This window comes from Aphelocoma coerulescens, chromosome 2, assembly GCF_041296385.1.
Source record: "Aphelocoma coerulescens isolate FSJ_1873_10779 chromosome 2, UR_Acoe_1.0, whole genome shotgun sequence".
NCBI classification, from domain to species: Eukaryota; Metazoa; Chordata; class Aves; order Passeriformes; family Corvidae; genus Aphelocoma; species Aphelocoma coerulescens.
Window position 1 is genome coordinate 5,856,235 of NC_091015.1, and position 27,348 is coordinate 5,883,582.

Consider the following 27,348-nt stretch of genomic DNA (forward strand, 5'->3'; position numbering starts at 1 on the left):
GAAAAAAATTACAAGTGGGGAAATTAATTTGGGCAGGAAGAAATCAAACACTTACAAAGAAGGAAACCTTGAAGTCGGTCAAAAATGCTCCAAGAGGGAGATGCTGGTACCGTTAACCCAGCTGCAGGGGGGTGAGAACTCAGGGGCAGAGAAGGTTTCCATTTTGTGGAATAAAGTTGTGGAATAACATCTCCATTGTGTGGCATGGCTACACAAGATTGCTTGGAAGCAGAGCTGCAGCAAGATGGTCAAGGTACAAGTCATACCAAGTGCAACTCACTGATGAGCAGACACAGTGAAAGCCCCATGCGCAGGCTGGTGAAAATATAAACATTTTACCTGGCAAACAACTGTCTGCACTGAATGATGAGGCAGGAGGTTGCCAGACAAACCAAAGAAATGCTGACTGACTTGCTCTGCTTCATCAAACTACTGAAAAAGCCAGAGGTTAGGATACTGGGCTTGTGACACCTCACAGCTCAGTACAAGGTCTTGAATGTAACCCTTGTACTTCCAAGCCAAGTGTTTTACATGTATGATTTCTTAGTTTGTAGGAGTCAGTATCCACACATCCCTTTCTTATTTTCCATCATCCTTACCTTAAGAAACTCACCCTTCAAAAGTCTCACTGAAGTATATTTGTTTCTGGAAAGGACTTGCTTTTGAAAGATGGGTGTTTCCTGAGTGGTAATTTCTTTGGAAGATTCCCACAAAGATCAAATGGTAACAGAAGTGGAGAAGAAACTGCATTTTCAAAGCACAGATCCACTGTGTGCTTTCAAAGAGAACCCTGGAAGATGGAACTTTCTCCTGGGTTTTCACTGGACAAAGTGATCCAGGACAGAAACCTTGGACCAATGCATCACTGCATGTTGCTGAGGGTCCATTTCAGCTGAAGCTGTGCTTCCTAAACCTACAGCAGATCCACTGTCCTATGTGGAGCTTAAAGCAGCAAAAAACGTAAGAATAGAAAATGACCTTAGGCTGTTCCTGATAATTTTCTCAGGAGATTATCAGTTATAAACAGACCATCCCTACTAGGAAACATCAAAGAGGCCCCTTCTCCCCAAGATGGGCAGAAGACTTCCTGCTCATCCCAGGGCAGTTCCAGGTTGGTACAGGGTGACTGACACTGCTGGAGCTGGATCATACCAGCTTGTGAGCCACAACCATGTGATGTTCTAAGAAAAGGCACAGGTCAGACGTCTCCCCTCTTTTCATCTTTCTGATTTCTAGCACTACCTAAAAAAGAATCTGACACCAAAGAGGTGTGAGACAGCATGTCAGAAGAGAGGTTGATTTAGGACAATTTGGGGTGGATTTCTGCATATTCAGAAAAAAAGAGAGAAATTAAAAAAAAAATTTAAAATTTTTAAAAAAGGTTGAACCTGCTCCGTTAAAGTTTGTAGGTAGCTTTGCTCTAGCAGGGACTGTAAATCAGCCAGCACCCTCATGCAGCATGTGGAAAGCTCTGGCATCTCAACACCCTCTCCACCACTCAGCAGGATCCAAGAGGCATGTGCTCTGTCACCTTCCATTTCCAGATCCATGTATCCAGAAATGAATGGGGCAAGCCTGGCAGAATAAACAAGAGGTCAAAACGGGTACAACAGACTCGATGCCTTCTTGTGAAGAGATACCAACTCTCTTCTTGGGCAACTCGAATTACCTTCTCAAATGTTTTTTGCACATCATTGTCACCCATATGCACAGAAAATGATGCCCAGGAGCATGCACAGTTGGGAGCAGGCACTAAAAGACTGTCCCTCCAGAGCTCAGGTGTTGCAAAATTTCTTTGGCCTGACTCCTACCTGCCCTGCACTCTCTGGCCAGCTCTTGCCTCTGTGTACGTGCAGGAAAGTTGCCAGGCAGCTCCTCTATCTGCATAGCACCTTCAGCTCTGATCCAGGGGATGTAAAAGGGACAGGAAGCTCCACTTTCTGTTCTTCAGGGCCATGAGAAACCCCTGCATCCACAGCTGGGTGGCATGGTTACTTGCCAGTTCCTCCTCACAAGGCTGCTGTGTGCTACAGAGTGATTAGGAAGACAAAAGTACAGGTGCCTTTGTTTAAAAAAGAGAACAAACAAGCAAAACTGTTTGCAAAAGCTACTTTTGTCATCAAAGAGGAACATAATTAACATCCCTTTTATGTGGCACTAAATATGGAGAGTAAATGAGCACCTTCTGATCTCCAGACTTCTGTGTTTATTTCTCTATTTTGCTATTGCTGGGGGACAAAAGTTGCTTTCCCCAACAAGCAGGGCCTCTCACAATAGCAGGTAATTAGTCAAGGGGCCCGAAGGGATCGAATCTTGTCAAGGGAAACTCATTTATACAGTCAGGTGATTAAGGCACATGATTGTGGCTGAACGCTGCAGTGGCCTATTGAGATATAACTGCACGCTTGTCACATGCAATCGGTGGCATTGGGAAACCACTATTTTCACACAGGCATCCCCTTTCCCCTGCAAGAAACCAGAAAGTGCAGCAAATCCGTTTGTGGGGGTTGTGTGTCGTGTTTTGGGTGGGATGGGAAGACTGGCCCTTGCCTGCTGCAGGGAGTGATGCTGCATGGTCTGACTGGGAAGGGGAAAGCATTTGGCAGTGATGCTCCCTGTGATGGCTCTCAGAGTAATCACCATAATGTGTCTCACTTTAAGAGACCTTTTCCTGGGAAGATTGAGGGTCTGTTTATAAATATTACCTATAAATAAGCCATGCTACCCCATGTGATCTGCCCACAAGCTATAATTAGGGCCGTGATGAATCCACATTGTTATGGACACGCCTGACACCAAATATCAGGCCTTAAATTTCCATGAATGCCAAATGCAAACATGGCAGAGTGGACACCCTATCCCATTTGTTGAAAATAAATGTCTTATTTACGTTGCCCTGGTTGTAATCTCTATCCCCAAGCTGCTATTATTAACTACCACGAGTTTTCTTGCTGAGCTGCATCGGACAGCCAAGCAGGAGACAAAGATCTTGAGGGAGGCAGGAATGTCACGGGAGAGGCAGGATTAGGAGCACGCTTTACTCAGAGAATTATTTTCAAAGCCTGTGGATGTCTAGGCCTTTATTATCTCCCTAAGAGCAGCACAGTTTCTCTCTGCCTCCAGACACCGAGGTGTGACCAGCTGCTTTTGCAGCTTTAATTCCCCGTTCACAGAAAGCCCAGGCAGTTTTTCTGTGATCAAACAGAGACGACATTCTGCACATTATATCATGACTGATACAACTCTGTTGCCCCCATGCTGCCCATGTCCACCACCTCTGAGCCCACCCTCTATCCAGGTTGTCCCAGCACCAGTCTGGTTTCAATGCAGTCCTGCACATAAACATTGCTCCAGAGGGTCTGGTGGGGGAAGAGAGTGGACCCAAAACCCCATCCATGCAGGGTGGACAAAGGAAACCTTAGTTCAGCTCACCCTAAGAACCGTGGAGCTGTTGAACTTAAGCCACCTGCCACTGGTGAAATGGACTGAAGCTGGAGGAGACAGGAGTGCTGTCACAGCTTGTACTGCCCATGGGCCCGAGCATCGCCTCACAATGCAGACATCAGCCCTGAGCTTTGCCCTGGGGCACAAGTGAAGGTCATTTTGAGCATTTCCTAAAAGCCACCCTGAGCTTTTACCTGCTGACATTGGGAGCTGAAGCTGCAGCATCAAATGAGGAGTGAGAAGTCATGCTGAAGGCACCTTCCCACTGTGTGCCAAAGAGACTTTCCTCCAGGGTAATTTAAAGCTCAAGGATTATTATTCTTTGCTTTGGGAACCATCCCAATTAAAACAGTCTAGCTGAACACAAGCTATGAGCTTAAATCTTTTCCATCAGGGGACATGGCATGAGTTCTTCCTTGCAAACATTGGTCCCAGGGAAGCATTCCTGGCAAGGAGAGAGTACTGCTAAGTAAAGTCGTAAAGATGGAGAAATCCAGGGTTTGAACTCACCTTCGCCCCTGTGTCTGCAAAACCTCTAACTGCATGCATAAGCACCTTGTTTGTGCAGGCAAATATGGGCTTAACATGCACAGCCAGGCACAATGAAGTAATTTTACAGTCAGTATGTACGTTCCAACCTCTGAAAATCTGTCCTCAATCATCCTTTAGATTCCGGACTGCATCTGTCCAGGAGTCAAAGCAACTTCTGTATTTGTACTTGTCATGAAATGCCTCCTCAGCAGAAATGATGCAGAACCATTTTTTGTCTTTCCCTTTCTATTTGGCTGGATTTTGTAAAGCTTAGAGCTGCAAATGATGGCCACCCAGCATCTTTGAGCAGCCCTCCAGCATCAGGATGAAATGCTGCTTTAACATGGTGCACACAGATGACAGATGAGTAGCTTTGAGAAGCTGACTTAAAACCTGCCTCACCAGCCCGGGGCTCTGTCTGCTGCTGGAGGCATGCAGATATTCCACTGGGACGTGCAGAAATGTAGGGTATCACCAGCCTGGGGTTGGCAGGTCAGGCTGAGGGCGTGAGGAAAGCTTTCTACACAGCTCATTTTTAAAATCCCTTGTCATGCACAGCCCCCCCTGTTGCTGTCATAAGTCCCCCAGAGGCCATGAGAGGCCAGGACAGCAGGTGGGTGTTTAGGTTAAACCTATATGGCAGGTTTTCACAAAGTCTGTACTTCTGCCTGTTCTCCCCTTTCCTTCCCGTGAGCTTCCTCCTGCTCCCATCATCCTCCATCCCACTACACTCACTGGAGAGGTTCAAGAGACTCCAGTATGTATTTCCTTGTCTCACTTCCTACTTTCCCAGCTTCCTCAAAGAGTCACAGACAAAGAACCCCAAATGCAGTTCGAGATGCCCTTGAAGTAACACTGCTGAGCTAAAGGCAGCAGCCTCATGGTGGAGGCTGTCAGAGTGGTTCAGGTCATGGTTGCTGTAGTGCATCCTCACTGACTTCTGTGCAACTCTTCAGCTTCTGTGCATCATCTTCAATGTAAAGGTCACACAATATATGTATATTCTCCCATGCTCAAAAAGAAGAGAAGGAAGAGACAGCAGATCTCATATTGATGACTAGTTATTGACCCTGAGACACTGACATCATCAGACCATGTTATTCAGGATATGTGAGCTCCAGATAACTAGCAAATGGGATGGTAATAGTCCATTCTGAATTGATACAGTCTGTCCAGTCAATGCCAACTTACAGCCAAATTCAATAAAGCTGCTTTCCTCAGCGTGACTAAAGCTTACATCAGGCAAGGTGCTAAACACTGAGAAGTAAAACACCCAGGATACAAGGGGTAGATAAATCTGACTGGGCCCGAGTTGTTACTTTGAGACACTGGGTGTGATGCTCTGGATCTGGCATGGCTTCAGATCCCAGCTGGAGACCACAGTCAGCCAAGGGGACAGAGTCAGGCAGCCCAAGGAAGTCCTCATCCCACTGAAGTCAGTGGCATATGTACTATTAACTCTGGTGGAGGTAGAATTTCACCCTTCTCCTGATGGTTGCACAAATTATTTACAACCAGCATTGGAAACCCGTTCATATAGATTTATTTTCTCAGCTGCTGGAGTCAGAGCAATCCAACCTGAAGCATCTAGGTATGTTTTGATCTCCAGAAAGTACAAAACACCTCTCCTAGGACAGGGCCTCTAACAGGCCATCCTAAAAGTAATACCACCCTGAAATTACCAGCCACTGTGGATGGCATTTTCTGTAACTCTCCTCAGATGAACAACCCAGTTTGCAGCAAATGGTCCGACTCTAGAGGAAACCAGCACATTTTCCTCCTTCCCCCAAGGATCATGCAGTCCGTGTTCAAACCGTGGCTGGTGGGAGGTTTTGCGTTTAAAAATACCCCATCCTCTCTCACACACAGGCACGGCTTGCGCGTGATGATCATTTATTAAAGCTCCTCGCTTGCAGGCGAGCGGCTGTTCCAGGCGGCTTGTTGCAGGAGGGCTGGTGACGGAGGAGGTGAGCGCGTACCCACGCCGCTGCTGGAGGTGTCTGCAGAGCTGTTCCTGCTGGGGGGGCTTCCTCTCCCTCCTGGGCTCCCATTTCCTGGAGCAGCGGCAAGAGGAACCTTGCTGGGGTCCTGTCCTTGTGTTCTCCCTCCCAGTTATCATCTTGCTTGCTCATGTTATTCTGCCTCTGAGTTAATGATGAGCCCTGACGTGGTTAAACACTGACCCAGACAGTGGTACTGACTGCAGTGATGTATTTTTATTATTTCTTTTGTACAGCGCTTCATTTACAGTGCTTCGTATTATACCAGGAATCAGTTTTAAACACACTCCAGGGTCTCTTCTTCCTATTCAGTGCATCCTATTAATGCATCATGAAAGAGATTCTCACATGCACACACTTGATGCGGTTGCTATTTTTTTCCCTTTCTTCCCTTTACCAATCTGCATCTCTCCATCCTGCCGGGGGATTAGGGCCATTGTTGCTATTTAAAACAGCTTCACTTTGGTCTGTGCTCTGAAGGCTGGATGCTGGCCTGTCACTTTCCCACCTGCTTGGATGGTCTCTGCTTGGGCCTGAAATCCCTCATTATGTCCTTCACTTCAATGACATGGATCTGCCGTGGAATCAGGGCCATAAATAATAGGCATCCCGTGTGGTCCTGCCTCTGTAAGTACTAAATCAGTGCAGCTTTTGAACTGATCCAGTTGGCTCACTGAAACTGAGAAATTAAGACTTTATCTCCACCAATGTACAGAGGGTGGGCTTGGTTTCCTCTCTAACTTACAACATCAGTCCTGAAACACACATGAACAAACAGATGCAACGCCATTGTTTGAGCCACATCTCCTCTTCCAGCTGTGTTCACCCTGCTGCAAGATCTGGGATGGGAATTTGGGGGTTGAGAGTGAAGAAAACAGCAATCAAGGGAAAAGTTTAGGGCTTCTTCTATATCTATATATCATATAGATATAAGATATGGGGAGGAAAACAGCTTCTGTGCAAGTTCAGCAAGTCTAAATCCCACCAGCTGTGACTCCTCTCGCATTCAGCTCCCTCCAGCCTGTGCACAGAGGAGATGCAAATAGGGGCTGCCTCATCTTTATGTCACCTGAACATTAAGATGACAAGGCAATCTCTGCTTGCAAGACTAAAGCATCTCTCCATCCTTTTAGTGTTGTTGGAGCAGTTTAGGAGACAGATCTGGGTGCTTGGGTCCAGCCCATTATGTTCAATGGAGCTGCATCCATTTGTAGCCGTGCTACATTTGACTCTTGTAAAACACATAGACACAGGGAATAAATGAGTTTATATAGGTCTTGGAGTTGTACACAAATGCACAATGATCTGAGATCCATCTGCTCCTCAAGGCCTGAAAGTGAAATCTGCTTCCAATCTTATGTTTTATGCTTATTGCTGTCATGCTGTTTATACCCCTGAATGCTGCACATTCTCGTTTTGTTTAACATAAACAACAACTATGCACCGTCTGCTGAAGCTTTGTCAACTGCCTCTTCCTTCTGTCTGGATAATGAAAAGACACAATCTAACAAATGCATCTTATTCTAACTGTTTGCTTCCAGACATAATACATCAAGCCTGAAGGTAAGAAGCAAGGGGAGAAAATTAGATGGATTTGGTTTCAGTAGATCTAATTCAGCTTAGCTTCATGGAAGTCAGTAAAGCAACACCAAGCAAGCATGAACCAACAACCTAAATCAGTGCTGTATCTTTTTCAATCCCATCCCTGAGCTTGCCAGTATGCCAAGAAGAGAGGTTCACTCCCAGGTTTATATCTCATGTGCAGACTTTGGATTCACTGGGAAAATGTTCACTTTTGAGAAGCTAAAGCAAGACCTACGTGTGGGGCAACCTTCCCACATCTGCAGTGTTAGACTTTACCCTGATATATCCCACTGTCCAATGCAGAAATACAGGATACTGTGAGCCTTTAGCTACAGGATGTTTGAAGATTTGAATGCATGTGGCTTTTCTGCCCCATGATACATCCAGTCAACACATCTGCAGTGGCCAGCACCTCTGGGGAAGCTGAAGTTAGTATTTTTAAGAGTCTCTGTTACATCCAAATGTGCCATGAGCTATCCTGGGCATTTTGCTCTGCCTAATCAGACTTAGCTGTGGCAATTCCTCTCTTAATTTTCTTCTAAATAAATGCTCTTATGGCCACAGCCAGGATTTGAGAAATGATGTGGAGAAAAAAGACCTTGTGTGATTGTCATTTTCTCTTGGCCATCTGAGCTGCAAGAATGTCAGTCCCATCCAAACAAAATGTCACTGCTGTTCCCTCAACAAAATGACATCCAGTTCCTCAGCTGAGGCTGCAGAACTTTTTCGTGAAGAGTAACAGCACATACAGAGAACAAGAAAAGAGAGAAAGGAGAAGAGACATTGACAAACTGATTTTAAACTCACAATGTGAGCTACAGTTATAAAACATATGTATCATCTTAGCTTCTGTCATGCTAACCGTGCCAAATTGGGGGGGGGGGGGGGGGGGGGGGGGGTGGAGGGGAAATCTACTAAAAAGATCAGCAAAGCCCCATCCATAAATATAGAGCCTGAAAACTTTTGATTTGGCATTTTTTCCCCTTTTCATAACTCACTTAGCTGCATAGCTGCAACAAACCTAGTTGCCTAAAATGATTTCCACCCTGCATTTCCAGCTTCTAATGGCTGAAATTGCAAAAGGACATGGATTTATGCAGGTCCCTTCCCTTATTTATCCATGCATTTTTTCCTGCAGGACTTTCTCTGAAGTTGCCCTCTGTTGTCAACAACCATGCCTTAGGTCTCAGTTTCCCCCTGTTAGAGCCTGCCAATAAAGCTCTGCTGCATTCCTGAGTTTTAGCATTCCTAGCCCAAAAATCAGAGCATCCCTGTGACCAGATATTCACCTAAAGAACTTTAGGATGCTCCTTGGTAGCTAATCATCAGTAAAATGCACATTTCTACAGAGGCAGGGTAAGGGCAAACAGCATACCCAGTGCCACCTCTGTGCAGGGATCCTGGATTCCTGCACTGCACAAACCACTGTCTTTGGCTTGCCACAACCTCTAGGCAGATTGCAGCAGAGTTTAAAACACCCTCAATGCGTGGAAAACAAACAGGAATGTGCTATCAAAATGTAATGCAAACTTAGAAAAACTCAGGACTGGTGGGGAAAGTAACAGCAGAAAGAGCCATAGTAATAATAATTACTGCTATTGATATCTACTAAATAATCAGTAAAACATAAAGCATTACGTGTAGCTCCTGTCTCAGCTGTTTGATCATTTCATTTCCATTTCTGAATAAAGAAAAGCTTGTTTTGCTATTTCAGCTCCTGAACCAATCCAAAACATATGCAGGGATGCCACACATACAAAGTAAAACAAGCACACACATCCTCCACCAGAGACAACCCGACATTTTCAAACCTAAAAAAAAAAAAAAAACCAAAACAAACTGTGATTTTATCCTGAATGTGGGTGAGTTCTCATTTCACTGAGACAACTTTCTGGTGAAGATGGCTAAATAATCAGCTGGGAAACTAAAGAAATAAAGTCATTAAAAATCAGCTCACTGAAGGACTTCTGCCCCGAATTTGACATAATGCATAATTTTCATACGCATTTCACCGCACTAGTACATCTCTACAAGCCACATGTTCAGGGAAGGTTTGGACATTTTAATAATAAGGATGATCTAGGTGAAGATGTCCCTGCTCATTGCAGGGGGGGTTGGACGAGATGACCTTTAAAAGTCCCTTGTAGCCCAAACTCTTCTATGATTCTGTGAGCCACAGGAGTAATAAAAGCAAGGAGTCAAAAAAGCCCTAGCAGGTCATCAGGGATGTAAAACTCCTTGCTTGGAGGGATGGGGGAATGAGAAGAAAGCAAAACAAGGATTTTGTAGAAAAGTTTCTTTGTGATTAAGTTGTTCCATAACAGCAGGGGTTTTTTGCATCTGGCCTGGATAAGAAGAACTGGTCAGGATGTGGGATGGAAATTAAGCTAGCCTGGAGAACAGTCCAGCTTGATGCCTTCCACAAGAAGCATATTCATCTCAAAAGAGAAAAGAAATGTAACTTGAAGCCAGGAGCCTGACCCTCAGTCCTTCCCCTTCTATTTTAGGGTATGTGTAAGAGTGACCCTTATTTTGGCTAAAACCTGTGTCTGCTGAGACCACCCAGGAAGCTCGTGGTCCCTGACACAGGACATTGGTTGATGAAGACAGGCTGATGAGTGGTTTCACACAGGATGAGCTCACCAGGCTACCAAGGTTACACAGCAATCAGTGCTGTGCACGTTTGTGCCCTGTGCCCCAAATTTTGAGCTCAAAATCAGGAAACTATGAGGTCAGTTCCTGAGACAGCACCACGGGGCTGGATAAGTGGCAAGAGCTGAGGTGATATTGTCATAAAAGCTCCTGCTGGGGGCTGTGTTTGCTGGCAGCAGAACAGTTGCATTGCTCATGTCTGGGAGTGTTGAGAATAAGAAATTTTCTGTAACAAAAACCCAGCCTGAGCCAAGGTGCAGAGAGAAGAGAGAGGCTCTAGGTCCAGTCTGGCAGCTGACCCACCTAGAGAAGACCTCAACTCAAAGCCAGAGTCCACAGAACAGAGTGGGATGTAATAATCAGGCCCTCATGAGACAAAAAAAAGAAGCATTTGTGGGGATGGATGCACTAAGACAATGCACCCATGAAATAAAAGAGCCCAGCTCAATCTTTCCCTGTTCATTACAAGGAACAAGAGGCTGAGCAAGGTGAGCATTGAGTGTGGAGGGAGGAAGGAAATGCATCGCGGGAGCCCCAGGAGTGAGCGAGAGTTGGTTTGTTACCTGGGGTGAAGCAATAGCTGGAAACTCCCCTGTGTTTGTGGCATTTTGTCACAATGAATATTTAATTAGGCCAGGGCACACCTGGCAGTTTGCAGACACGTTCTCCCTGTCATGGTGCTGCTCCAGAGCCTCCATCGAGATGGGGGATGTACAAAGGAGTCTACCACCTCAAGCCACTGTTTCCACCCAGGCCCCTCCTGTAGGCAGTTAACCCTTGACCACACCCTTAAAAACTTGATTTACAGATGATAAATACAAGCACCAAGTGAGCAGCCAAAAAGGGAGCCCAAGACTCAGAAATACCTTTTTTTTTGGCTGAAACAAGGCACCCATTTTAGCTGTGAATGTGTGGCTGTAGTATGAAGTTGAGTAAATTGCTTGCTCTTGAAGAAAACCCTCAAGAAGCTTCATTACACTGAAAACCTCATTACTCCTTCTGCTCCCACAGTGGGAAATGTGACAACCCTGTGCAGAGCCAAGGTTAATGTTGTCCTGCACTAGATGTGGCTGTGGGGATCAAACATCAATACTCCCAGTAATCAGAATTCAAATCTGGCCATGGAGGCTGGTTCTGCCTCCAATACATTAATTCCAGCTTTTCACATTCACCAGCCTTTTCAAATCAGGATCTTCAGAAACATGAGTGTCTCTTTGTCCCCCTGGTGTCCTGAAACACATCCAGCCCTGAACCTCTCAGCACTGGCGAGAGCAAACAGCACACATCTGCAGCCAGCAAAATGGCATCTGACAGCACCAGGGAGGCTGAATCCTGTGCCAAGGGCAGCTGCCAGCCCGGGGGTGGTGGACTTCAAGACTCTGATGGGACATGAGCATTGTCCAGGCTTCCTGAGAAATTTACTCATGGCAAACACAGCAGTGCAGGTTAAATAACTTGACTCTCAAGGGATCACCACCTTCAGACCAGCTCCCACAGAGGGGTAAATTTCAGGCTGCCCTTTTGCTTTCTCTTATCACATTTCTGGTATTAGAGGTGAAGGGAAGCATCATCTTCATGGAAAAAAAAATATATTAGAAATAGGCACAATGTTGTTCTCTTGGGCTCATATCTTTCCTGTGAGCACATATACCTCAATCATTCTGACATTTTCATTGATCCCAATGAAAGGACAAATTAAAAGCGGATCATTAATTCACAGCTCACTCTGTCCCTCTCCCACAGAGGAACATTGGCTTATTTATGTAAATATTCACTCTTTTTGCTCCATTCCCAAACATGCCATTATGCCCCAGAAGTTTAAAAAAACCCTCCAGAATCTGGGGATATTCTTTTTTAAATTACTTGAATTACCTGGACTGCACCAGATCCTGCTGGAGGCCTCTCCTCAAACTACTCCATGATCACCATCACAGTGAGTTTCTGCTTTTCCAAACACTCAGCCCTATGATGCCCCTTCATGCCAGTTTGGCTCAGTTTTGAATTCACAGCAGGCTTCCGAAGGACAAAATTAACCTTAAGACCCTTTAACACACATTTGCCTGTTACAGCCCATTGAGATCGAACTCATTTTTTCAGTGGAGGAGCCATTGCTTGCAACCACCTTGTGCAAAACAGCTTCCCTGCAGCATTAGACCTGGGAGAAAGATGTCTTGAAAGCTGCCTTTGCCCTAAACAATCAGCAGGGAAAGAGACCTCAGCCTAGCTGGGGCTTCAACAGGTACATGTGCGAGCACATTGCAAACAACTCCCATAAATGTGTCCAGCAAGTGTGAATCCTTATAGTGACAACAACTCATGCTTCAAAATATCTTGCTACCTGTAGGCTAACTGCTTCCCAAGTCTTCTCTCGGCCAGCAAGGGAGAAAAAATGCTGAAGTGGAGAAAATTCCTGATTTGTTTGGCCTTGGAGGCTGCATTTGCTTGTGCACAGCCTCTCACATGCTCCACCACTCCAAAAGGCTGTCTGAACTCTTCCACCAATACTTCATCTGTCATCAGCTGAACTAACAAACATCATCCCTCCCAACACAGACCTCAAACCTCTGTTTGTCACTCTGCTTTTGCATGGGTTTTCCAGGCAGAAAACATGGGGTATGTTAAAGAGCTGCAGCAGGAGATGGTCAAGTAAATGAGACAAAGTGACAGAAGAAATCAGAAGAGCAGCAAAGTGAGGCCGTGGTCCATCTGAGGCCTCCCAGCCCTGTGCATTAACCACAGTCAGCCCTCTGCGTACATCTTGTTTTATCCTCTAAATGCTGGAGGCTGTTTAGTGTCTCTTTTTTTTTTCTTTTCTTTTTTTTATTTTCTGTTCAAATATTTTACTAGCTACACTGAAAAGAGAGCTACAAACAGTAGGGGAGAATCTCCCATGGCCAGAATACAATGAAGCGCATAAGTGCGGGGGATTGCTCCTTACAATGTTTGAATCAAAGATAAACATGAAAAGAGCTACCTCCTTAGAGCAAAAAACAGAGCTAGACACCATTCCCAAGGGGAGCAGTGATGTCTTTAAAAAATAAACCAGCTATCTCAGAGGTCAGAGCAACGTGGGGAAGCGTATTTTTTCATCCAACAACTCACCTGAATTTCAAATCCAGGCAATTTGCTGGCAAACGGAGTTTGAGAAAAACATTGGGGTGTAGGACTCACTGCAGACAAAGTCTCTCTTCCAAGGACCCCGAAATATTCCACAGTCTTTAAGTAAGGAAACTTCAAAACATCCCTAACTACTGTCTGGAAAGCTCTTGCTCTTAAAATGATGTCATGCCTGTTTTGGGCTGACAGATCACTCCCAGACAACCACGAGCACAGTGTGCTCCTCAGCCCCTGTTTTCCAGCCCAGAGCTGCCTTCCCTGTGGAACTCTTTGGGGCCACTGTGGCATCCAGCACTGGCTGTATCCCAGGGAAGTGAGCAAAGCCATTCCCAAAAGCAAGGTCTGCCTGCCTTGGATGCCTCCTAGTAGACCTCTGGAGGGCACAAACATACCCTACATCCCTAAAACATCCAATCTTATGAAATTAAGAGACACGGAGACAAGGACAGGCATTCTTAAATCACTAAGGCCGAAGATAAAGCTCCCTTGATGCCCTCCAAAGGACCCCATTGACACATGTGGATGTTGCCAAAGCCTCCACAGCAGCACTGTGCAGCATCAGACTGACTCTCAATCTACTTCTACAAGCCCCAGGAGCTCTTCTCCTCAGCTGGGATCTACACCAGCATCCACAGGTCCCAGGGTTAGCGACACAAGTCACCCTTCAGCCCTTAGGCTGGCGTGAATCTGTTCCTGGAGAGCATGGAGGGCTTCAGGAGGGAACTGCAGACCATGATCAGAGCTACAAGAGGCTGAGATTGCTCCACATGGATTTTCCAGCCAAGTTACCCAAGTGGTGAGACATTGGCATGAGGAAAAAAGAAAAATAGGCTTGAGATGTCTTCAAAATGAATCCCCTCTTCTTCTGCCCACCTGCAGGGAAGGAGCAGCATATCTCACACGACTCTGCCTGATAAACCCATGCAACACCCCAAAATAAGGGAGCTTTTATTTGGCCATGGGGTAAAAGAGAAAGCGTCATCATGAGGGTTAAACCCCAAGGTGAGATGGAGTGGTACAATATGAAAACCAGTACAAAGTGCTGAGAGCTTCAGAGTGCTTTTGGAGCCCACCTTGTTCAACCACAGCCCAGAGAAGATGGAGGGCTGAATATTTACTGCCCTTTGAGAGAAGCTTCCCATCACTGACCGGTCCTGCTCACCATGCCAGGGCTCTGCCACCATTGGTTGTAGATGTCAAATTTTTTGATGCTTCCATGCAGTGCAACTGCCCTCCAGCAGGGTCTAAACACTTGGGCTCTGCTGCTGCTTTCCCTAATTTTATTCTGATGGGGGAATCGGCATGGCAGAGTAGAGGCAGGGACAGACTGCCCAGGACAGACGCTAGGACACACTCTGCTGCTACAGGCACAGCCCAGCAGCAGTAGCAGCTCTTGGTGAACAAAAGGATGCTTTGGGAAAAAAAAAAAAAAATCAGGGAGGAAGAAAGCATGAGAAATAAAATGAGCATGCATAGAAGGACTGAAACAAAGCAGAGCTCCTTTCAACAGTATTCCCCCAGCACCCAGAGGCAGCCAAAATTGGGGGGAAATTGGCTGGTGGTGTCGTTCAGTGACTTATCCTTTGAGGGATAAAATCAAATTGATGTATTTCCCAGGGAAAAGAGAAGCTTACCATCAGCACCAGAGGAATTTGACCGTAGGAGGGATAAGAGAAGAAAACACTTTTATTTTTCACTTGATTTGAGGACACATCTTTTCCTGAAAAAGAGGTGGAGATCCTGATGTTAAGTTATACCAGTGCTCTCCTCGAGTCCAGTGGAAGCCTTCTGCTGGCATCCATGACCTGAGTACGGGTCATTTGGGGTACATCACAGCCAAGGAGAGCTCCCCTGGCTGGACACAGGCCAGACACATTTGGGTACCCGATGGGACCCTCGTGCTTTGCATTTTGAGCCTGAGGAGGCTCAGCCTGTGTGATTACTGTGTAGGGTTTTTTGGACAATTTGTTGTCTTCCTGTGGAAATGGAAACTTCTTATCTTGCTTCCAGAGCTGAAGCAGCCTTCACTCTTTGACACATCCCTGGTTGCCTTGGCTTTTTTCTCAGAGCTCTGTCCTTGTGTGTGCTACAAATTACTGTTTATATTTCATCTGATTTGTGTTGGACAAGGTGAGCAACACTCAGATTTCACCAAGGTGTGTAACATACTCCAGTTAGCACAAGAAAACACTGCTTTAGATAACAGCAAGAAAACATCTCGATTATATTTTCACTTGCCTCCAATTCCAGCTTTTCAAATACAAGGCAGACAGCAATAGGCCTCTAGCAGAGGCTGGTCTGCCTCAAAAACAACTCAGTTTCTCCCAGCAGTGGAAAGCTGCTTCTGAACCTCACTCTTGCAATACAGACAAGTAACACGACAGAAAGCTGAACCACCACTGAAATGTGGTAAAAGGGATAAGGTCCAATGTGTGCTCAAGAAGGTGTAAAAGAGTGTTTAGGCCCCAATATCACTGGACATTGAGTCCGTGGGAACTGCTGCAAAGATAATTTAGCCAGACCACTAGACTACCTCCTCCCCCATGCTTCTTTACCGTCAAGAAATACGGAAAGAAAAAACAGTTTAAGCATATTTATGGCGAATTCATGGCTCTCATTAGATTTTTAGTAGCCCAGCAGGCCAAACATGGGCAAGTCTTACCCCATGGCTAAAGCATAAAGCTGCTGCAGGTCAGGCTGGCTTCTCATGGAAGGGTTCTGCTAAGTTTGGTCCCAAAAAGGAGTAAATAACCTTTGTGCACATTCCATGTGGATACATCCTGCTAGGATCGAGGGGGCCACTGGGCCAGAAGTTTTCATATTCTGCCTTGAAATTCAGTTTTGCTTAAATGGGTCCATTTCAGAGGCAACCTGGGACTGAGCACATGTCAGAGGCACATTTTTAGCAATGTCATCATTGTTTGCAAAGAGCACTGGGGAGGCTCAGCCACAAAACACACATTCACCCAATGTCAAGGATGCCCAATATTAAAAGCGAAGCAGCTCCCAAAAGGCAGCAAACTCATTTGCCTGAGGCCACCCATTCGGGCTGCTGCAGGCAGCCTGGTTCCCAAACAAGCACGGGGCCGAGGGAGCAGAAAGGATTTTGCATGGTTCATGTGTCAGCCACGGCTCAGAAAGGTCAATCAGTTTTTCAGTGGGAGCCAAAGGAGAGAGAAAACTGCAGCTGATTAGAAGGAAGGGGGGGAAAGGGGAGAAGGAATCTGCGGCCGTGCCAAAACCTTTGTAAACAAACTTCACTGCAATGTTGCAGATGAAAGAGCAACGCCTGGCGAGCGGGATCCAGCTCCTAGGCATAAATCAGGAGCCGCTCCAGCAAAATCAAGGAAGTCACGCTGGCACAAGCGGGAGAAGAATCACCCCCTCCTGCTGCTAAACAATAGCCCTGGTCCCCCAAACACAATCCCCCCTCCCACGTGGCAGCAGTTCACTTGGGTGGCTGCACGGGCGAGTGGCGCTGGAGCAGTCGAGTCCCCAAATGCCAGACCCAGCCCAGGTTTGGGAAGTGAGGTTGCACCCACTGAGCCGCAGCCAGCTCAGGAGGAGGGGGCAGTGGATTCACCTCCAGCTTCTGGATTCCCTTTGTTCTTTCCTCTCAAACAAATCCCCTGCACACGCAGGGATAGGGACAGAGATAGGGAAAGGGCGGTCGTCCCAAAAGGAGATGAGCAGCAGCACAGAGTGCAGCTCGCTGACAGCACGCTGAGCCGCAAGCCACTTTTTACACCCCTTTCAATAAATATTAGCTGGAGGGGGCTCTGCTTTTCCCACTCCCCTGCCAGCATGGCCTCTTATTGTTTACTCTCCCCCAGCAGTCCAGGCGTTCTTGTTAATGTGCTGTGATTGAGTACTTGGGAGAGGATGGGGTTTGGAGTTAGCTCCCGGCTCCCTTTGGAGAGCTGTTTACTCTTTCGTGGTGCCCATGGCCCGCTGAAGACAGTGCTCCTTCCCTCACCCCTGCTGCGTCCATCTGCTTTGTCTGCCTGTTTTCCTGCTGCCACCGGCAGGCAGCTGGCCTGCGCATTTCAGCTGGCTGTTCCTAAACCCCTGGAGGAAAAAATAAAATTAACCCCGTAAAGAAGGGGGCTGGGAAGGATGGGGAGGAAGGAAAGAGAGGAGCAGCTCTGCTGCCCAACACTGCTCCCCCTCCACAGCTGCCTGCAAGGACAGGCGCCAGCGCAGGGCTGAGCCTCAGCTGACACCAGGCTGCTGCTGGCACCAGGTGAGGATTTGGCTGTGGTTTTTTGTCTTGTTTTGCATTTTCTACCTCCAGCAGACAGCATGCAATCACAAGGCTTTAGCTCTTCTTGGGTCCTGATGTCTCTGCAGCTCGGCAGAGGGTTTTAGACTCCATTTCTCCTGGTCTTCTTGTGCTGTGGGTTTCTGCTGATTCCCTGGCTCAAAAAACAGCCCTCAGTCACACCTGACAGCCCAAGTCACCAGCAGGCACATTCCCCATGCTTCCCCCACAGGAGCCCAAAACGAGAACACGACAGTCAGACACCATGGGGCCAGGGCTGCTCCCACACACTGTCAGCTCCACTGTGCTTCTGTCAATGCCCTACCAAAATCTGGCACATTGGTTGCGGCCAGTGGTCCCTGGGAACTCACATGTGGTCTCAGGGAACCCAAAGATGTTTCAGGAGAGCTGTGACCAGTCAGTCAGTACAAGCCATAGAGTGGCAGTCTGTGAGAACAGAGATATCCTAATTGATTCCTTTTTAAAGTCTGTCTCTGCATCCCCCTGGAAACCAGACCCTTTGCAGTTCAAGCGAGGTCCGGGGTGTCTCTATGGTTTGCAGCATCACTGGACACACCAGGGCTCCCCTGTCCCTCAAGGAGTATGCTCTGCCAGCAGCCTCAGAGGTCACTCTCTGACTCATGGGGACATTTTGTGGCAGAGCCAAGGATCACGTGGAGTCACTGGCTACATGCTGACCCTGCAGGGAAGGTAGGAGACATCTGGCATAAAGCTGGAGCAGTGCCTGGAGAGCCCAGTTAGGGTCCTGACATTTGGGTATACCCTGAGGGGACAGGCTTTCAGCTTGTCTTTCATCAGAGCCTCTGCTACCAGAGCATCCAAACCCTTTGGTCTATCCCAAAACTCTCTGAATCATGGCTCATTTCTGCACAGTCTGACCTGATCTGGGAAGTATTTAACCACTAAAAGGGAGAACTGATAAGCGAAATAACATGATAACCTGCTGCCTGCCCACAGGCAGATGCAAACGTACCTGTGTCCACGCTCCCACCAGGCAAACACAGCAGCTCTGGGCATAAATACACACATGGCATATACATACAGAAATCCCCACAGCACTCTCCAGCTGAGGGTTACTCACACAGAGTTTTCCCCACAAACCCTGCCTCAAGCTCTGACTGGCAACTGGGGCCATTCCTGGCTTCCCTTTGACCTCCCTCAGTTCTGCAGACATAAACGAGGTCTGCTCCTCTTTGCACACAACACTCCCAGCTAACAGGAAAAGCAAGTGGAACCAGAAGTTAGCTACAGTTGTCAAGCCAATATTATATGCTGGGGAAACCAGCAGAAGTTGCAAATCTCCAAGGAAAACTGTAAGCCCTCTTGCACACAGACTCTGTATGGATAAGTAGGTATCTAGGATCTAGTATCCCCCGGGACCTCAGCTACTATGTCTTCTCCCTGAGGAGTCCTCAAAGCATGTTTTCTTCTCCTTCACACCCTAAACCTGCGGAAGGCAGCAGCTTTAATCCCTGCTCAGCAACACTTCTGCTGCTCCACGAGCCAGCCCTGGCAGGGGCCGTGCTTGGCACAGGTAAAGCAGATGCCAGGTGCACATCAGCAGGGAATCGCACCTCAGAATCTCACATGTGCTCGCCGCTGGAGCCGGAGCTGCAACCAAAACCCTCTGCAAGACGTGCCCTCCCAATCCCCACCCATCTCTGCAGCAGCAGCTGGGAGAGCTAAGCTGCATCCCTTGTCTGGCACATTTGCCCTCATATCCCTCTCTCCAGGTGTGCACAGCTTTTTTTAACATTAAAGAGAGACGCTCCAGTGCCTCCAACAGAAAATAGATACCCCTCATTGTCTGAGACTGTATTCGTAAAAGCCAAAGTCTCTGTAAATTACAATTTCATGGATGTTCTGCTGTTGGTCTGGGTCCATTAGAGACACTTATTTTTCTTACCTTCATTTCCTCTCTGTTCTTCTAAGTAATAGGCTTTGCTGGTGCCGGTTCCATGCTGCTGCCCCTTGGAAATAGCTGTAGGTGAGAGAGGATGAGGATGTTCACTCCCCAAAGCCTTTGACTGTACAGCAAGGGAGAAAACGCCACCTGCTACCTGATAGGGACTAATTTCCTACTAGGAAAAATGGTTGCTAAACATCTGGCCTGACAGCTGATTTCCAGCAGAGCTGTAGGAGGCAGAAGAATATGCTGGACTGGAGACCCTGGCCACAGTTCAGCAGTACCAGGCTGCCCACAGCAATAGCAACAACAACAAAAAGAACTGATTTATCTTAAGCCTCTGGTTACCAGAATCCTCTGCAAATCACAGACAGGGAGCACAACAGTGCCTGTATGTAGAGGAACACAGCACCACAATGAGGATTTTATGGAAGCCAGAACCTCAGGGAGGGGTCTGATGGAGTTTAGCCCATTCCACTACCAGCTGCAGGTGCCTGGATTTTCCAATATTACTTCACAGCTGACATAGTAACAGCCACTCATACCCTGACTGCAGTGCAGTAACTCCTGACCTGGGAAGAAGGTGCCCTGAATTTTCTTTTTTCTCTCCAGAGCCCTTTGTGTGCTAACAAGTTAGCAGTGTTACTGGTTCCCTTCCAGAATGGGATTTGGGGTCCTGCTTTCATCCCAGGCTCCATCCAGGCTGTTTCTGGGAGCCCTGGCCAGTCATCTGATCCCAAATAGCAAAGGGCACCCAAGCAGCCCAGGATTTGTGAGCGGTGGTGGTGAAATAACCTAGAAAGAAAACACACCTTCTGCATTCTGGGGAGTTCACCACATTTCCAAAAGTGAATCTAAAACTTAGCTATGAAATCTTTTACATGAGACAGCTGGACCTGGATGCTGGAATTCTCTTTTCCTGGAGGAGAAAAACTTCAGTTTTGAAACGGTGTGGAAATGTCCAGGGAGCAGAAGCACCAGCAGTGAAGGGAAAGCCTCAGGGTAGAGCTGTTGTGCAGATCCAGTAACATCAGGGCAGTCTGTATTTTGCAATGTGGCTTCATGCTGAGAAATGAATTATCTTGAATTATGAATCATTTCTGGTAAGCAGTGTGTTGTGAGGAGATACTTTAGGAGAGAGGGAAGATTAGGGAGCCCTGTGCATAGCCACAGAAGAAAGACAGCAGGAGGACATCTTGGAGCTCAGCCTCCTGCATTTGCTGCTTCTTCTAAGGCACAGCATCAGAACAGGAGATGTAAACTCCATCCGAACTGTGGAGACCCATCTGATTTTGCTCATTTCTTTGGTATTTGGGTGAAACTGAATGAGTTTTTTCAGCAGTCTGACAACAGAGACTTGGCATTGTCATCATGAAGCATGAGAAAAACCATGGAAATTGTGAGATTGGCTTGAAAAGCAGAAGATCTTTTATTATTATTATTATTGCATCTGTTTAGAAACAATGCACATTCTTTGTCTTCAACTACAGTTCACTGAAATGTCGGGGTCTGGCTTTTAAGGAAATCTGTCTTTTTTAGCGAGAAGGAATAAGAACATTTTTTTTCTCATTAGTGATTGTTGTGCAGTAGTATGACACTGAACTCCAGGCTTTGGAGTGGGGGCAGAAAGCTCCCAGTGCCTTTCACGGGGCTTGCTGTCAAATTAATCAGTGAATTGGCTGGTCATTGACATGCATATAAATGCAGGCCTGACTCGTGTTCCCACCGTGCGTGTCCACTCACAGAGCTCACCTCCCATGCTGCACAACTGCACAAGCCAAAAGCATCCCCTCAGCTGCCAGAACAGAGACAGCAGATGTAAAAATTGGGGTCTAGCCTTCCCATTTGCCTGCAGCTTTCACTGAGTGAAGTTATCCCCTTGCCCACTCCAGATCTCTAAGGTTTGGCAGACTTGAGCCTTTGGACATAAGCACACAACCAGAGTGCTCAAGTGTCAAACACTAGGTGGTAAAACCTTCTTATTGCCTTGATGTAAGTCTCATGGCTTAGAGTCCTCATGATGAAATTCAAAAAATTAACCCCAAACATTTTTCTGCACAAGGAAAGCCTGTCCCCTGACGCCTCCTCCTGCATGTCTGGTGCAAGCAAGACCAGAATCAGGCCCTTTATCAAAGAAATAGGAAGTTTCCCCCTAGTATTGCAGTGAAAAATGGCCATCAGTTTGCATTAAAAAGAAACCGCAAACTTGGTTCGAAGCGCTCAGCCATGGAAACGTGCTTATGTGGCTCCCAGGATCCCTTTCTCTCCATCAGAATTCACATGAAAAGCCCTCTCACTGCTTTCCATGTCAGCATTAACTCTTCCAAAATGATTGGCATCAAAGGTACAAACACTCCCCGCTGACAAAAGCCCCCCTCTGCCTGCCTGCAGCAGCCCCCCGCCCGCCGCCGCCCCACTCCCCAGCGCTGACAGGTCCCATTGTGCCGCTGTCCCACAGCAGCTGCACAGGCAACAAAGACATCAAGGCACAGGGGCTGGGGCTTGTTGGAGTTGTGGCAGGAAACACAAGCAAAGGAGAAAAGTGAAGCTGAAGGGAAGGGATCAACAGTTGGTGACTTACGAGCGCACTCAGAACACGTGAGAAGCAGCTAAAACCTAAAGGTTTTCTGCAAAGGTACCTGCACAGGCATTTCTGCCTCTGATTATCCACTGCTCTGGCTTCCAATAGCACTGGAATCACTCAGCTAATTGCACTGTAAAAGTAACGGCCTATGAAATTTTTAATGGAGCAGATTGCACTTACAATTTTTTTTTCCTCTGTGGTTCAAAATACTTCAATATCTTTTCTCTCTTCTAACGTTTGATTCAGGCTGACAGTGGATTTATACAATTGCCTTTCTCCATGCCATAAAGACTAAACTGCAAGACAGGTCTTTTTTCCAGCTGGATCCAGGCAGCTGAGGGCCACAGCTGGGTGATCGAATGCTCTGAGGAGCATCTGAAAATACATCCTCACCACCAAATCACCAATAGATGCATGGAGCAATCACTTATCAGCAGTCACAGAGCTTGGGCATCCCTCTGCTGTGGCACAGCACGGGGTGAGGACAAAAGGCAGTGGTCCTTGCTCAGGAAGGCATGGCTGCTGGGCTTCTCCTGCTCCTCCAGGGAAAATAGAACTGGAAAAGGGAAAAGCAGAAAATACTTGAAGAGGTAATGCCAGGGATGGAAGTAAAGCAGTATTTAAAGCTGGATGAGGGTAAAGGTGACATGGACCACTGTGTTAGAATGCAGCAATAAAAGTACCAGTGGGGGCCAAACTCAAGGGAAGACTGCAGCATCTTTCTGCAGACCATTTAGGTCCAAAGCTGCCACATCTCACAACCACTGCCAGCCCCCAAAGCTGACAACAGCCTGCCATTGGCTAGTGGGAGGTTGCAGTTCTTGAGCAGAAATGAATTATCTTATGCTGGTGCTGATAGCCAAGAGAGCAAGAGATATCCAGCTACAATCAGATCCTGCAGAGCCGTCTTACCCAGTGCCACCTTCATGGGATTGAGGATATAAGCATCCATCTTCTTTCCAAGTTCATCACTCATCCAGAATCCAGGTATTCCATTGCCTGGGTTGCCTGAGGGACACACTAGGGGTTCATTGCTTGACTAATGACAAAAACTCCTGCACAAAGCACAGCCCTCAGGGTCACACAAGTACACAAACATGGCTGAAGGAGGAGAAGGAAAGGGATAATGTGATGTATTGAAGCTCTGCATATGGAGCAGGGAGAGCCAAGAAGCGCAGGGATCCACAGATGTTTTTCATAAGACATCAAAATGAAACATCCTCTCAGCTGTTTCATATCAATATCATGAAATTCCTATTCCCTCAGAGATAACAAAATGGTCCATTTTCCACGCTGCCTCAAAAAATTCCTGAGTGAAAAATTCCAGCTCCAGTCAGTCCTAAATATTAGCAGACAGGCTGGGAATCATCTACAGACCACAGCCCCACTGGGCTAAGTCCTGCTAGAAGAGATGGGATCCCCTTAGTGGACTGTATCACATGAGAAAAAGAGCACAGAGAAGGAGCAAGCAGAACAAATGGAGGAAGAAGCCCACACCCCAAAATTAACAAACACCCCAAGCCATAAATAACTTGATTTCCTGACTGAGCCCACCCTAAAAATGATCACCCATGGTCTGCACTGAGCAGATCATCATGAGATGGACAAACAGTGCTGCATAAGTGCCACCCGCTCTCACATCTGCAGAAAGTATTGATTTTACAGTGTTAGTGGGAAGCTTTGCTTAGCATTGCTAACTCACACAAACACGCACACGATTCAGATATATCCTAATAGACAGCTCTGGCCCATGACATTCCTTCAGGTCAAAATTAAAATAAAAGGCAGAGACGCGGCGTGCACCTCTGGTTAGACTGCTGGCTTGCTCAACGCAGAGGCTGCCTGCAGTTAATCAGCCTTCTTTCTCCACTAACTGTCACTGCAAACAAAGGAATTAGCAGAAGGTCTGTAGGGAGCATTGAGATAATTTGGCTGGCTGAAGCAAAGAGAAAGAAAAGAAAAGCAAAACAAAATTACTGAGAAATTTACTTGCACTGACCTCTCCATAAATATTTAGATATAATCATCATTACCTTGGAGTAAATTAAGTTATAAACAGTCTCCACAATTGCACATGATGAATGCGTATCGGCATCAGAGAGCACTTTATTGCAAGTTAATGTGGAAACAGAACACCTCAATCAATCAGGATACAGAAGAGCTGTCTTATGATATCAGCCCATCTCAACCTATTCATACAGGACACCGTACACTCGCTCACCCACACACATCTGCCCCCCCCTTCTTATTATATTAGCAAATACATGTGGAACCCCAGAAGATGGTAAGATGTATGGTTGTGGAGCTGGAATAGCGAGGGATGTACAGTACGTGTTCTCAGTGGTGGTGGTGGTTATTATTTATATCATGGTAACATCCACGGTGACTGAGGATATGGCCCCTCTGTGCTGAGCTCTGTGTACAAACACAGCCAAAAGCCATCTGGGTAGGATTCATCCGACTAGACACAGATATCCTCAACAGGGATGTTGAGCTAATCACCGTCAGCTCCTTTCACAGCCAGCCGAGAGGAATCGGCACTTCCCGAGCACAACTTTCCAGACCTATTTTAGACATCCAGTTTAAGAAGAGATGAATCATGCCCTGGACTCCTTCGGCTGCCTTGGCTCTGTCCCCGCAGACCGTTCAGGAGCCCCGGGTGACTGCTGCTGAAGTCAGCACCGACACTGCGGATGCCAGTTTGATGAGATGAGTCCCATCCGCTCCGACCGAGAGACTTGAGGGTTTAGGAAAAGCAGACAAACACAAGGCAGGCGAAACGGAATCATATCTGAGCTACATTTTTGGATGTGAAACCATGTAGCCTCCCAGGGCTGATGACTTCTCTGGCTTTAGAGCTGGGCTGCTAAAGAGCAAAGCAGAAGGGGGAGCGTGTTGCAGAGGCCTGTGCTGCTTGCACCTTGCCTGCCCCTTCACTTTCAGCATGAGGGCTGAGAGATGACAGTCCCTGAGCTTTGCCTTCCCTTCAAGCCACAGGGGCTCATTCCCTTGCCATGTCTGGCCCTTCATCTCCACCTCCTCCCCACGCCAAGCTGGGGCAGTTGCAAGTGCAGAGAATATTATCCAGTGAGCTCTGCCATGGCACTGCCTAACAAGGACAGGCTTTAGGAATTGGCTTCTTATGTCACCTTCCCCATCACACATCGTATTTCCACCTCCCAACACTCCAAAAACCAGACATGCCATACACACAAGACTAATAAGGGGTTTCCATCCTGCAGAGAAGAAAAGGAGTTGGTGGAACAAGACAACTGACGAAGAAAGTGTTTCTCAGGAAAGGAGAATGATTAGAGATTTTTAAGGCTCATGACTTCAGCAAGGTCTTGTAAGAGAACAAAGTTTTTAACTGGAGGCTACATGTGCCTAAACCTCTTGAGAAAGTCACTGAAATAGGTCCTAACACTATAAAGTGCTGGATTTAGGTCAGCTCAAGACATCAGTGCATCATTCTCTGCCAGTGGTCTTAGGAACAACTGGCTTCAGTTTTCACTTTAGGGTTTTCTCTTACGGGGAAAAGGTTCATATGCATTCTCCAACATGAACTGGGATGTCCAGTCCACAGTAATGCTCAGCTTTTCTCTGCCTTTACCAAACATCAACAACAATAGACAGCTCAACAGGTGAAATGTGCCAGACAGAGAAAATAATTAAAATGCAAACCAAGTGGGCTGAGAAGATCCTTCTCTCAAGAAGGTATTTATAGCAAGAGGTGAAAGAGAGACAACATAGCACTAACTGTCTCTACCCTGTTACAAGGTGAAATAAAAATACTTCTCCTTCTTACCCTCCTTGTTTATGGCCTAAATAGAGTAAAGTAAATGTCAGTTTGTAGCTGCCTTGTTCCCTAAGCTGGGGGACCTTTCAAAAGGAGGTATCACAGATGCCTTTGCTGTTTTTGCACCAGCCCTGCCAGATTCTTCTTGGGACAAGACCCCATCTTCTGTCAATGCCTTCCCTCAGTGCTACAACACTGACCCTTAATCCGATAATTACCCAGCCCAGTAAATTATTGCAATTAAGCCCAGTTCCCAGCTGCAGCTGAGGACAGCCTCCCAGCAGGGCTCCTGACACAGCCCAGCAGAGTGGCCAAGCCTGTTTTGCCAAACAGCCTCTCATCCCCACTGAGACTTAGTCTGAAGGAAGAGAAGGAAATTGCTAAATCTTTCAGCACAAGGCCAAGATTTCTATAGATACCGAAAATCTATTGATGGGCTCAGATCAAGGGCTTTTTAATTGAGTGAAGAACATTAATTAGTAAATCTACTGACTTCTAAACACAGCAAGACCTAGGGCTTCAGATTTCCATTGTGCAAGGACAAAGCAGCTTTCAAGGTCTAGAGAGCTTTGTCCCTTTGCTGCCCTACCTCCCAAACACCAAAAACTATCTCAGTTAATCATGGAGATATATGGATGGTGCAGTGACAATCAGACACTGCTTCTCTTTAGCTGAGGGAAGCACTCAGAAGAGTCATCAGGGATGGTTATCTCTGGAAGGTGAAGAGGTCTGAAAAAAACACAAGGTGTTGCTAGAAAACAGAAAGATCAAAGTTAAAAGCATTTGGATGGATAAAATGGTTGCAAAGATTATTACTTCTTAACATACAGATTACTTAAATCATTCCCATTTTTCTGCCTTCATGACCATATGAAAGAGGAGACCAAAGGCTTAGGTTCCAAGATGTTAAATCCTAAAAAATCCACCCATGTTTTACATTGTAATACATGAAGCACTTTTCCTGGAAAAACTGTCTGCAGACCAGCACCAAAGGTTTTAAAACATGTTTGTTGTGGAATCAGAAAAAGAAGAGATCAAAACACAGCAGCTCAGCAGAGAAGGATTGCTGGAAAAGCAGAAACTAAAAACCTAATAACGGGAGGATGAAGACGGGAGGAAGCAGCTCACCAAAGGGAATGGCCTTGCCAGGGAAAGGCAGCAGAGTTTATGGCCCTGCTCTTTATTAGCTGAGGAAGTCAACGCATGCTTCTGGGGGAAAAAAAATATAGGAAAGGAAATAAAAAGGAGTTTAAGATTATTTTGATGGCTTGAGGCCAGATTCATAGCAGACCTGAGTTGTGTCTGGGGATCTCTTCTCTATTTCTAACGTTCCCTGGTGTTCTCCTGTGAAATGATGGCTGGGAGGCTGGCAAGCACCATGTTTATGGTGTGCCACTCTACATCCTTTCCCTGCACCTGCCATCCTGCCAGCCCACAAGATCCATCCAGCAC

The 27,348-nt window shown here is 46.7% G+C and overlaps 1 long non-coding RNA gene across 1 annotated transcript; it reads right to left on the reverse strand.

The window, feature by feature from the left end:
- Positions 1 to 22,026: 22,026 nt before the first annotated feature.
- LOC138105591 (uncharacterized) lies at positions 22,027 to 26,088 on the reverse strand. Its single transcript, XR_011148545.1, has 3 exons — positions 25,906 to 26,088; positions 23,013 to 23,108; positions 22,027 to 22,656 (listed from the first exon to the last, which is right to left on the reverse strand). It is a non-coding gene; the product is annotated as an uncharacterized lncRNA (long non-coding RNA).
- Positions 26,089 to 27,348: the final 1,260 nt, after the last annotated feature.